The sequence below is a fragment of the Medicago sativa genome, chromosome 8, assembly GCF_051527215.1.
Source record: "Medicago sativa cultivar Bolivia chromosome 8, Bolivia_mono, whole genome shotgun sequence".
Taxonomy (NCBI): Eukaryota; Viridiplantae; Streptophyta; class Magnoliopsida; order Fabales; family Fabaceae; genus Medicago; species Medicago sativa.
The window spans coordinates 6,206,064-6,216,354 of record NC_140756.1 but is presented as its reverse complement, the minus strand read 5'-3'; the positions used below and the strand labels follow the sequence as shown (position 1 = coordinate 6,216,354).

General features: G+C 30.2%; 1 long non-coding RNA gene across 1 annotated transcript; it reads left to right on the top strand.

Moving 5' to 3' along the window:
- The first annotated feature begins 992 nt into the window (after positions 1-992).
- On the top strand, positions 993-6,231 carry LOC146896450 (uncharacterized). The gene is made up of 4 exons (XR_015022212.1): positions 993-1,239; positions 2,913-3,027; positions 3,597-3,710; positions 5,912-6,231. It is a non-coding gene; the product is annotated as an uncharacterized LOC146896450 (long non-coding RNA).
- The last annotated feature ends 4,060 nt before the right edge of the window (positions 6,232-10,291 follow it).

Below are 10,291 nucleotides of genomic sequence, written 5' to 3'. Positions count from 1 at the left end.
AATGAAATACTATAGAAATACAATAATAAAATAAACAGAATACAACTCATAGTCACGAGGTACATGTTCGTATAAAAAAACACACACAAGGTAGCACAAACATTTGAACCACTCATACGAAGTTCAAAATGTATCAAGTTACACAATGAAATATGTAAAAAAATAAAAATAAATAGAAGGAGCATTACACTATATTTAAATTTCAACTTTTAAGTTAGTATTCGTATCAAAAACCACTAAAGGCTACTAATAACACAATGAAGAGAAACCAACTTATTTCTTAAAAAAGATTCCAACTTATATAACTCTGCCCTAAGCTCTTGATGGATAAATCAGTTCTTGCACATGCCTTTTTCATAAAGTAATTGCAAAATCTAAATTTCTACTCTTATCATGTCTAAAATAAAATTCAAGACTAAAAATTTAAAAGACAAATTCAAGTTCAACAAAAACAATTAGTATTTTTCATAAAAAAAAAATTAGTATTCACTTCGTCAAAAATAATAATTAGTATTCAAGTATTTTTATTATTTTAAAGTAGAAAATATTTTTAAAGATATATTTCAGTTGTAGGTATTTGGAGATTGAATGTATAAAAATTAATTTTGAACTTGTGTCTTTTCCTAAAAATATAAATTGAAATTGTTTTTTTTTTAAATTCAATAAGAATACAATAAATTATTGTAGAACCTTCGCTTCCATAATCTCTATTTGTGACCACCACTAAACTCATATGTGTACCTTTTAACAAAAAAGAAAAATTCATATGTGTAAAAAAATATTCAGGATAAATTTTAAAAAGACGAGCAAACAAAATCTGGTTTAACAATTTACAAACTAATTGAAGATTAATATAAATAAGAAGGGTTGTGAATTAAGATTTAATGTAAATTAAGATATTTTTGAAATGAATCATTGTCTTTCCTCTTTTGAAAAAATAAAGAGAAATCCATTGTTTAGAAAAAGATCCAACAAAATGCAATTCTGAACATATTGTTATTTACACCACTGTAATAGGCGTACTCTTCCGGCAAAAAGCAAATTGGGCCACTGAGTAATTTCTTATTATCTGTAACCCTAGGAAAGTTTTGCTTGCTTTGCCCTCTCTCTCATCAACAGCTGCCGCCACCATATTTTCTCCGAGATCGATCAAACACTCTATCCTTCAACTTCAGTACGTCCGAGTCAAATCAGAGATCTATTCTTCATCGCCCTTTCATTGCTCATTCCATTTCTCAGGTCAATAATCCCTTCTCAATTTCACTCTCTCATCCAAAAATCTCTCTTTTCCTTTGATTCCCTAAAATCATTCTTAGATGTACTCATAAATTGTTTAAGCTTCCAAATTTATAATTTTATTTTACCTATCGATCAATTGGGTCAGATTTGGAATTCTATTTATTTTTTTTCTTCATAAAATTGATATTTTTAATCAGTGGTTGTTTGAGAAATGACTCCTTTCATGCATATAATGTATTCAATCAATCATCCTTTTTTGGTGGGAACATGTTTCTGTGATAATTTTTCTTAAAGTTTTTTTTTTTTCTTCTCTATTTTAGTAAGTGTTTGTGTGAGAATATGTTATATCATTGACGCCTATCTCTTGATTGCTTGCTCAATTTTTATTTTTGAGTTTGGATTAGTATTGCTCTCCAACAAATCACTCTTTGCAGACAGTCTTCTTTTGAATATCAAACCTATAATTATATTTCATTTACTTTTTCTTATACTAAAACAGCTATGATGCTAGCATTGTGTAACATTCACTTCTTAATGTACAATTTGAAACCACACATTCTTTATCTTAATGCATAATTTGACACCGATCATTTCCAGCTTCATTTTGCTAAAAGGGCGGAAGCTAATAGCACTAAAATAGGGATTCAATGTCCCTATTGCTGTGGGACAGGTCCACATAGATTAATGATAAAAATAATACTAAAATGGGGATTCAATGTCTTTATTAATAACCAATATTCCATACCCATACCAGTGAATGTTTTGTAAATCAAATAAATTTAATATGATTTGTATGAAGATTTAGATGTTTAGATTTAATTTGCATGCTAATAAATATGAATATCATTCATTTGCAAGTTAATATATAAGATTTTTTATGAGAAAAGATGATTGATCATGTTCACTAAGCTTTGAAACTTTTGAAGCCCACCTTAGTGGCCTTATATTGCTTCTAAAGTATTTTTAGTTATATCATCTGATGGCTGGTCTTCCCAGGTCTAATCTTTTCTGAGAATATTAGGTCTTGTACGTTTCTGCTTTTATAATTAACAATAAGGTCATTACAAAGTTTAAGACATAGGTGCACTCACTTCGGTGCTTTTCGTGTGGTTCTTAATTAAACTACTCACAATTATTTCAAATACACAATTTTGTCAAAATTTGTTATTGCCACAAAAAGTGTATTTTTAGTTAGGAAACGTATGAAAAGCGCCTAAGGAAATGCACCTAAGTTTTATTTAGACTATTTAGAATTCAAATCTGAAATTTCATTTTTGATGATAGATTGGACTGTTTTTTGTTTCAAAATTTCATCCAAGTTTCTAAATATGTTGGACAACTTAATGTACTTTGTTGTTTCTCTTAAGGCCTAAGATTTTGTTTGAGCAATTTTTGTGTGAAGTTGGTGTACTATTGTGGTTTGCTGTGTTTAGACCATGTTCACAAGCACACCAACAAACCAACACAATGAAGTTGATTTGGTTCCTTTAAAATGTGAGAGATTGAATGTCGCATTTTAGAAGATAAAGTGTGGAATTGTAACAATTGATTAAAAAAATCATTACAATATATAGTCATAATACTAAGATATTTTGATCTTTAAGCTTATTTTTTCTTCATGGAAGTGCATCTTGCATTAGGCTTACATGACTTACTTCACTCTTGATTGGCAGGATGTATGAATTGGCTATAAAGAGAGAGATCGATACTCTGTTTTTGTCACAATTGGTGTGCCAAAGACAGAACATATAAAAAAAGTGTACATTATATGACACATCAAGGAAAGAGGTAACCCTCTTATATAGCTCTCATGAATCACATTCTACAACTCTTGTAAAACATTCCCTGTTTTTTTTTTAAAAAAAAAATAAATAAATTCATGATTCTCAGGTCAATTTGAATATCAAAAAGGATTATTTTTAATTGATGTCAAAACTTATTTCTACAATATAAATACGCAAATAATCATCAATCATAGAATTGGACACTGTAGTGTTACATCCCGAGTTTAGTACCAATTTAAAATAAACAAACAAACAAATTTCTCTGTTTACTCTAAAATTAACAAATAGTTTTACATTTCCTAAACAAATGATGATGATTAATTTGATCAGTTTGCTAATGACTATTCAATGTTTTCTCTTCTCTGAAATTGCTACTCCTATATAAAAAAGCACTTAACACTTTTTTTCCTACCTTTTTCCATTTTAGGCCTTAAACTCACCATTGAAAAAGTGATTTGTGTGAGATATATATGATCATAATACTAAATTGGTTTGATCTTTAAGCTTATGTTTTCTTAATGGAAGTGCATGTTGCATTAGATTTACGTGACTTACTTCTTTCTTGATTGGCAGGATTTATGAATTGGTTTAAAGGGAGAGTTTGATACTCTGTTTTTGACACGATTGGTGTGTCAGACAAAGAACGGATAAAAAAAGTGGACATTATACGACACTTCAAGTAAAAAGGTAACCACTCTTATATAGCTCTCATAATTTACATTCTTCAACTCTTGTACAATATTCTCTTGTTTTTTTTTTTTTTTTTTTTTTAAAAATCTTATGCTCAAATCAAGTTTTAACATCAAAAGGGATTGTTTTTAATTGATGTCAAAACACTCATTTCTACAATTTAAATACGCAAATAATCATCTTGAATCATAGATTTGGACACTGTAATCATTATTTACTCTAAAATTTACAAATAGCTTTACTCCATATGTTTGCTATTCTACTTAGAAATTTTTAAAAGCTAGGTGTAGATGTGACTTGTGAGCATCTTAATGGTGAATACAGTAAGAACTTCCAATAAAATAATATTCTGTTTCTAATAAATCGTACACTTGCCTCTTCATTAAGATGTTATAACTTAAACTTCTCAATTTAAAGATCTATCATTTGGTTTCATAATGAGGGCATCCAACTGCAAAAATGAAGCGGATGATAGAAATTTAATGAATACCATAAAATGATGTATAACAGAAATTTGATGAATACCTTTGAATATGTGAAAATAATGAATGATGACGTTGAAAAGTGAATAACAATTGTCGTTTTTAGCTATAGTTATGTTTTTTCATTATGTTGCAATTTGGAGTAATTAGTGTATCTACAACATTTTAATCGGTTATGTGTCTAAATACTTAGGATGATGTTGGACCCTGCTTTACCATGGATCTCCCTGCTGGTCAGTACCATATTACCATGTTTCCTTTAGCATTATATAATTATGATATTGTGATTTAGTGATTATTTAAAAAAAAATTCAACTTTGCATGATAATATCTTGAGTTTTATTAGTGATTATTTGAAGAAAAACAAAATTCAACTTTGCATGATAATATCTTGAGTTTGAGTTTAACTTTTGCATGATTTAGTGAAAAAAATCCAGCTTTACATGTTGAGTTTAACTTTTGTATGATATAGTGAAAAAAATCCATCTTTGCATTATAGTTTCTTGAGTTTAAGTATAACTTTTGTATGATTTAGTGATTTATAGAAAAAACTCCAGCTATAAGCTTTAATTTCTTGAGTTTGAATTTCAGTTTAATAGTATGATTTAGTGAAAAAAAATCCATCTTTGCATTATAGTTTCTTGAGTTTAAGTATAACTTTTGTATGATTTAGTGATTTATAGAAAAAACTCCAGCTATAAGCTTTAATTTCTTGAGTTTGAATTTCAGTTTAAGCATAGTATGATTTAGTGAAAAAAATCCAGCTTTGTGTATGATTTTATGAATACCATAAAATGATGTATAGCAGAAATTTTATGAATACCTTTGCATATGTGAAAATAAAATAATGAAGAGGTTAAATAGTGTAGTTGGTTGGCAGTAGTGACAATCTTTCCTATACCTTCAAATTTGTTGTTTCTCTTTAAACACTTCTGTCTCATGTTCATATTCCTCACCATTCTACAAATTGAACTAAACATTTTGATTCTAGAGTTTATAATTTCCCAAACATTGCTTATAGTTGAACTTCCAACCATGCAAGCTGGTTTGAATTGGCGGATACTATTAAAGTTAATTCGAACAATCTTGACAACTATGAACATGAATTGCAGTATAATTAAACTGAGTTTTGAATTAGCATTATCTTTTCTTTAAATAAACATGTATTTCCATACCATTCTCTACCTAGCTGTGAAAGGTCTTCTTTTTCACGTTCTGTACTTGAAGAAATAACCATAGTTGTTGGGTTCTTCTTGACGAAATCTAAATGTTCCTGCAACTCCTCCTCATGATATATAGCGTGTTTGGGATCACGTTTTCTAGCTGAAAAACCATGTTTTCACGCTTCCCAATGCAAAAAAGCTGAAGCTCCAATTTGGAGCGTTAGACAAAACCACGTTTTGTGTTGTTTCTACCGCAGAAACAAACACAGGCATAGTCATTTAGCAGAAATAAAGGTGTGTTCACTGTACATTCAATTCTACCTTATTTCCTTTTGAAAAGGTAAGTACAATATCAACTTGTTGATGTTATTGACCTGGGGGTAGTAATCATCATCATCATCATCATCATCGTGTTCTATACTTGCCTATTCTTGTGGACTGGATTTGAATGAGACTGTTAAAGAAATTTCACTTGTAAAAGAAGTGATTTTTTATTTCAGTTTATAGTCAATATTACGACTGATTATTTCTGGGTTGAACTTGTGTTTTGCAGAATTTTTTGAAATTGGCAGAATGGAATGTGAAGGAGTGGAGTAAAGCTGATAATTTGGGAAGAAAATGGGTTGCTGCTGATCAATTTTATTTTCGTGGGGAAAAATGATGGGTATTTATAGACAATGAACAAATTATCTGTGCTATGAAATATTTTTTTTTGGAACAAATAGGTAGATGTGGCAATAGGTTTTGGTAAGTGTAAGTACTGTGATGTAAACTGCAGTTGCAGGTGTAGTGTTCTTAGGTTCATATAGGATTTTTGTTGTGGGACATCCCCTATAAATTTTTTGAGGATAATATAATACTCAATTTTCATTGTTTTGGGTGCTCCTTTAAGACATTTGTTGTATTATAATAATACATTTGTACGAAAATAAATTTTTAAAAAAATGGCCAAGCTCCATATTATTTTAGTGCTATATTGATCTGAAGGCTTAAAGTTGCCTCGAAAATGTAATAATGCAGTCCTGAATTATGACAAATGATATGATATGCAAAAAGTTGTGAAAACTTTCAACATAGTACTCCCTCTGTCCCGATATAATTGACCTACTTTGATTTTTCACACAGATTAAGAAAAGTGTATAAATGAAGGGAAAAGTGGAATATATTGTATTGGGAATGATAAAAGTAGTATTATTTAGTGTTATATTGTATTGGGAATGATGAAAGTTGTATTGAAAATTGAAATGGGTCAGTTATTTTGGGACACTTTTTTTTAGAAAATGGGTCACTTATTCCGGGACGGAGGGAGTAGTATATAACAATAAATTTAACTGAAAAATTTATCCAATTAATGCACCAGGACAAAAACCACAAGGGGTTGTCTTGGTGAACAGTGTCTTAGAGTAGAAACTATCAAGTCAGCATTAAATGCAAGCAAATGTAAGCAATTATAGCAATTGTGAACAGCACTTGAAAATTAAACTCAATATTGAAGATATTGATTTAGAGAAATTATATTTGAACAACTAATTTTTGACAATTTTTGTGACAACTTTCTCTCTCAAATTTACATTTTCTTTTTACTTTTTCTCTCTATGTTTTGGTTTTCGTGCCACTACCTAAATTTATTTGTAAATTTTAGTTGTCCAAGAAGTTGTCTCAAAAAAGAGTTGTTCAAATAACGTTGATTTAAGTATTTCTAATTCTAACTGATGTCAAAGTTTCTCTCTCTTACATGTTTACGAGGTTTGGTTGGATGGGACCAAATGCCATATCTTGGTCATGTGAACCTTCTAAAAATTATTCTCATTTTTTCCACTATTCTAAGCTTCACACTTGGACGGATAACACTTGGGTGACATTGTGGTTGGTGACATCGGTGACATTGATCAACCACAATGTCACAATTGTACAAAGAAACAATAGAATATTGTGAAAGAGAAAGAAGAAAGACACTTGTGACATTGTGGTTGGCCAATGTCACAATGTCACCAACTACAATGTCACCCAAGTGCTACCCACACTTGGACTGGAGTGGAAGGAAACTACCACGAATTGCGCAAATATGAAATAGTTTGACGTCGTGTTTTTTTTTTTGCAAGAGCAACATAATCATATCTGATAATGTTATAATAAAATGATTAAATATGTTTAACGTCTCTAAATATGAATAAATAGCGACATTTTAAAAATATTTTGAAAATTCTTTCAAAAAAAAATATATTTTGAAAATGTCTATTTTTTCTTTTTCTTTTTAGTTTTTTACTTATATCTTATTTTAATAAACTTCCATTTTCTACATTTCAATTTTTGTATATGTAATACCAAAGCTCCTCTTAAGCTCTATATTTTTTTTCTTCTTCTTTTGACCTAGTTATAATTGTTGTGTCTCTGAATTGGAGTTTTTATTTTCCGTGATTCCAATTGTATTAGTACTACTACTACCGGTCTGAATCGTGTTGTTTGTCTTTCTCATCTCCCCATCGAAATCAAAACATTCACCTTTGTTCATGGTTGGGGGAAGGAAATAATATTGTTTGGGTAGCACTTTGGTGCCATTAATGGCACTGTGCCATTAAATCTGGGTCATTAATGACACCAAGATAGATGTGTTGTGTGGCTCAGATGCAATGACAATGTGTTTGTGTGGTCCAGATTTAATGGCACGGTGCCATTAATGGCACGGTGCCATTAATGGCACCAAAGTGCGATTTTTTTTTCTTTTGCCCCTATCACCAAAAAAATTGATATGTCCACCCCTAGTTCAAAATTATTGATACAAATGCCCCTGTTCTTCTTTTAACTTGGCGAGCATCAGCATTTTTTCAACTTCTTCGGCAAGCTTGCAGGCTTTTTCAGAACTTTATGTAAGTTCTGCATATGGAATGGCGATCAATTCTTTTTTTAATTTTTTTTTGATGTTCTTGGATTGAAATGGCGAGCAAAGCCATTTTTATTTGACTGCCATCGTTCCATATTTAAATTGCCGAGCATGCCATTTTAAGTTCATCTAATTTAAAAAAAAAATTGAAAGAAGGTTCATCTAATTTAATGAATACGTTGTATTATTATTCTTTAATGGAGTTGCGATCGTCGTTTATCCTACGTTGTATATAAATATTTTTAATTAAAAAAATTAAAAAGTATTAATAAATACACAAGTGAAATGATAATAATAATAATAATTATATTAAGATAATTCGGAATAAAATACATTACGAAGAAAATTAACTACTGATGATTAACAGTTGGACAATTCCTGCGAATATGACTGGTTGGATGTAGTACTCATGGATACAAAATTAAGATAAGATAAATGTAATAGATGTTTTAAGTTTGTAACAACTTTTCATTTTAATGTATTTTTGGTAAATGCTTAATAAAAAAAATTATTTTAGGTTATTTTTTAAATTCAAGAAAAGTGATTTTTTAATGAAAAAAATTGTAAAACAAAAAGAAAACAAAAGTTAGACCGAAATAAAAAAAAAAGAAAAAAATGGCATGTTCGCCTTTGAAAATATAGAAATGCAATCTTTCAAAAAAAATAATATAGAAATGGCATGTTTCCTGGTAGAACACAAATAAATAGGAATGGCATGCTCGCCATTTTACAAGTAGAACACAAATAAAAAATGACTTGCTCGCCAATTCAAACAAAGAACATGAATAAAAAACTTAAAAAAAAAAATTTGCTCGCCAACTTAATTCAGACAGAACCTGCAAGTTGCAGAGAATTGTTGAAAAAAGGTCATGCTCGCCAACTTAAAGGAAAAACAAGGGTATTTGCAACATTAATTTTCAATTAGGGGCAGACATAACATTTTTTTCTTTTGTTGTGATAGGGGCAGAAAAAAAATTTCTCCGTACTACCCAGTTTGTTGGATATGAGTTTGGTAGACTGGCTAAAAGTTGCGGGACCCGCGCCTGAAGTTTTCAAAGGGATTGGCCCAAAGTTTTCAAAGGAAGGAAGTGGACATAGAAGAATATTATATTAATAATAATAATTAACATATTAAAAAAATTCAACATAGATTTGGTTTGAGTATGATGAAAATATTAAGAAACCGCCGTGGACTTTTTCACTCTCTTGCATATATATATATATGCCTTTCAAAAGAAAATATACAGTATGCATGTTAGAGAAGGCATATCTAAAATAAGTCACATGGATTCTATCTCCGAGATTACGGCTTCAAGGTTAGTATCCATTGATTCTTGTTTTGTGAATCTGGCCCCCTTTTTTTCTCTTTTTTTTTTCCTTCTTCATGATCAATTTGAATCTTATTTTGTGATCAATGCATGGAATGAAACTATCAGAGATCCTACCAAAAAAGTAATTATGAAAGATTTACCAGAAATCCTCTCTAAAATGATCCCCTGTTTAGTCACCATGACATCACTTGGAGTGGTAGCTGGGGAGCTGATATTCAAACAACACTATATCATATATTCTACAAGTGTCAGCATCACCATGTTATTCTTCATAGTTTGGGTATTCCAACCTTTCTTACAACAACCTTTTCCCAGATCTGATTTTTTCCCAGGCTCACCGTCACTCTCAATCATATTCATGTTGGGGTGTGGATGTGTTGTTCCATTTTTAGTATTTTCAATGATTTCATGGACAATTGCTGCGATCATTTTGGTTATGTGGGTCTTTGCTTTCATATTTCTCATTTTCAAGGAATATCAGCCAGAGCTCTTCAAACCAGTTTCAGCAAGTATATATATCAGCCAGATTCCTGAGGATAAATCCCAAAACCTCTGAAACTTAGTGGTCAATTGCAGGTGTAGTAAGAAGCCGGTATGAAAGATAGATTCTCTTCATCGAATCAAATTTCTGCAATTATATATAAAATATAGATACATATACCTGTTCACAAGAATGTTTTCAAGATAATTTTGCCGATTTTTATGCATTGTATTATAGTAT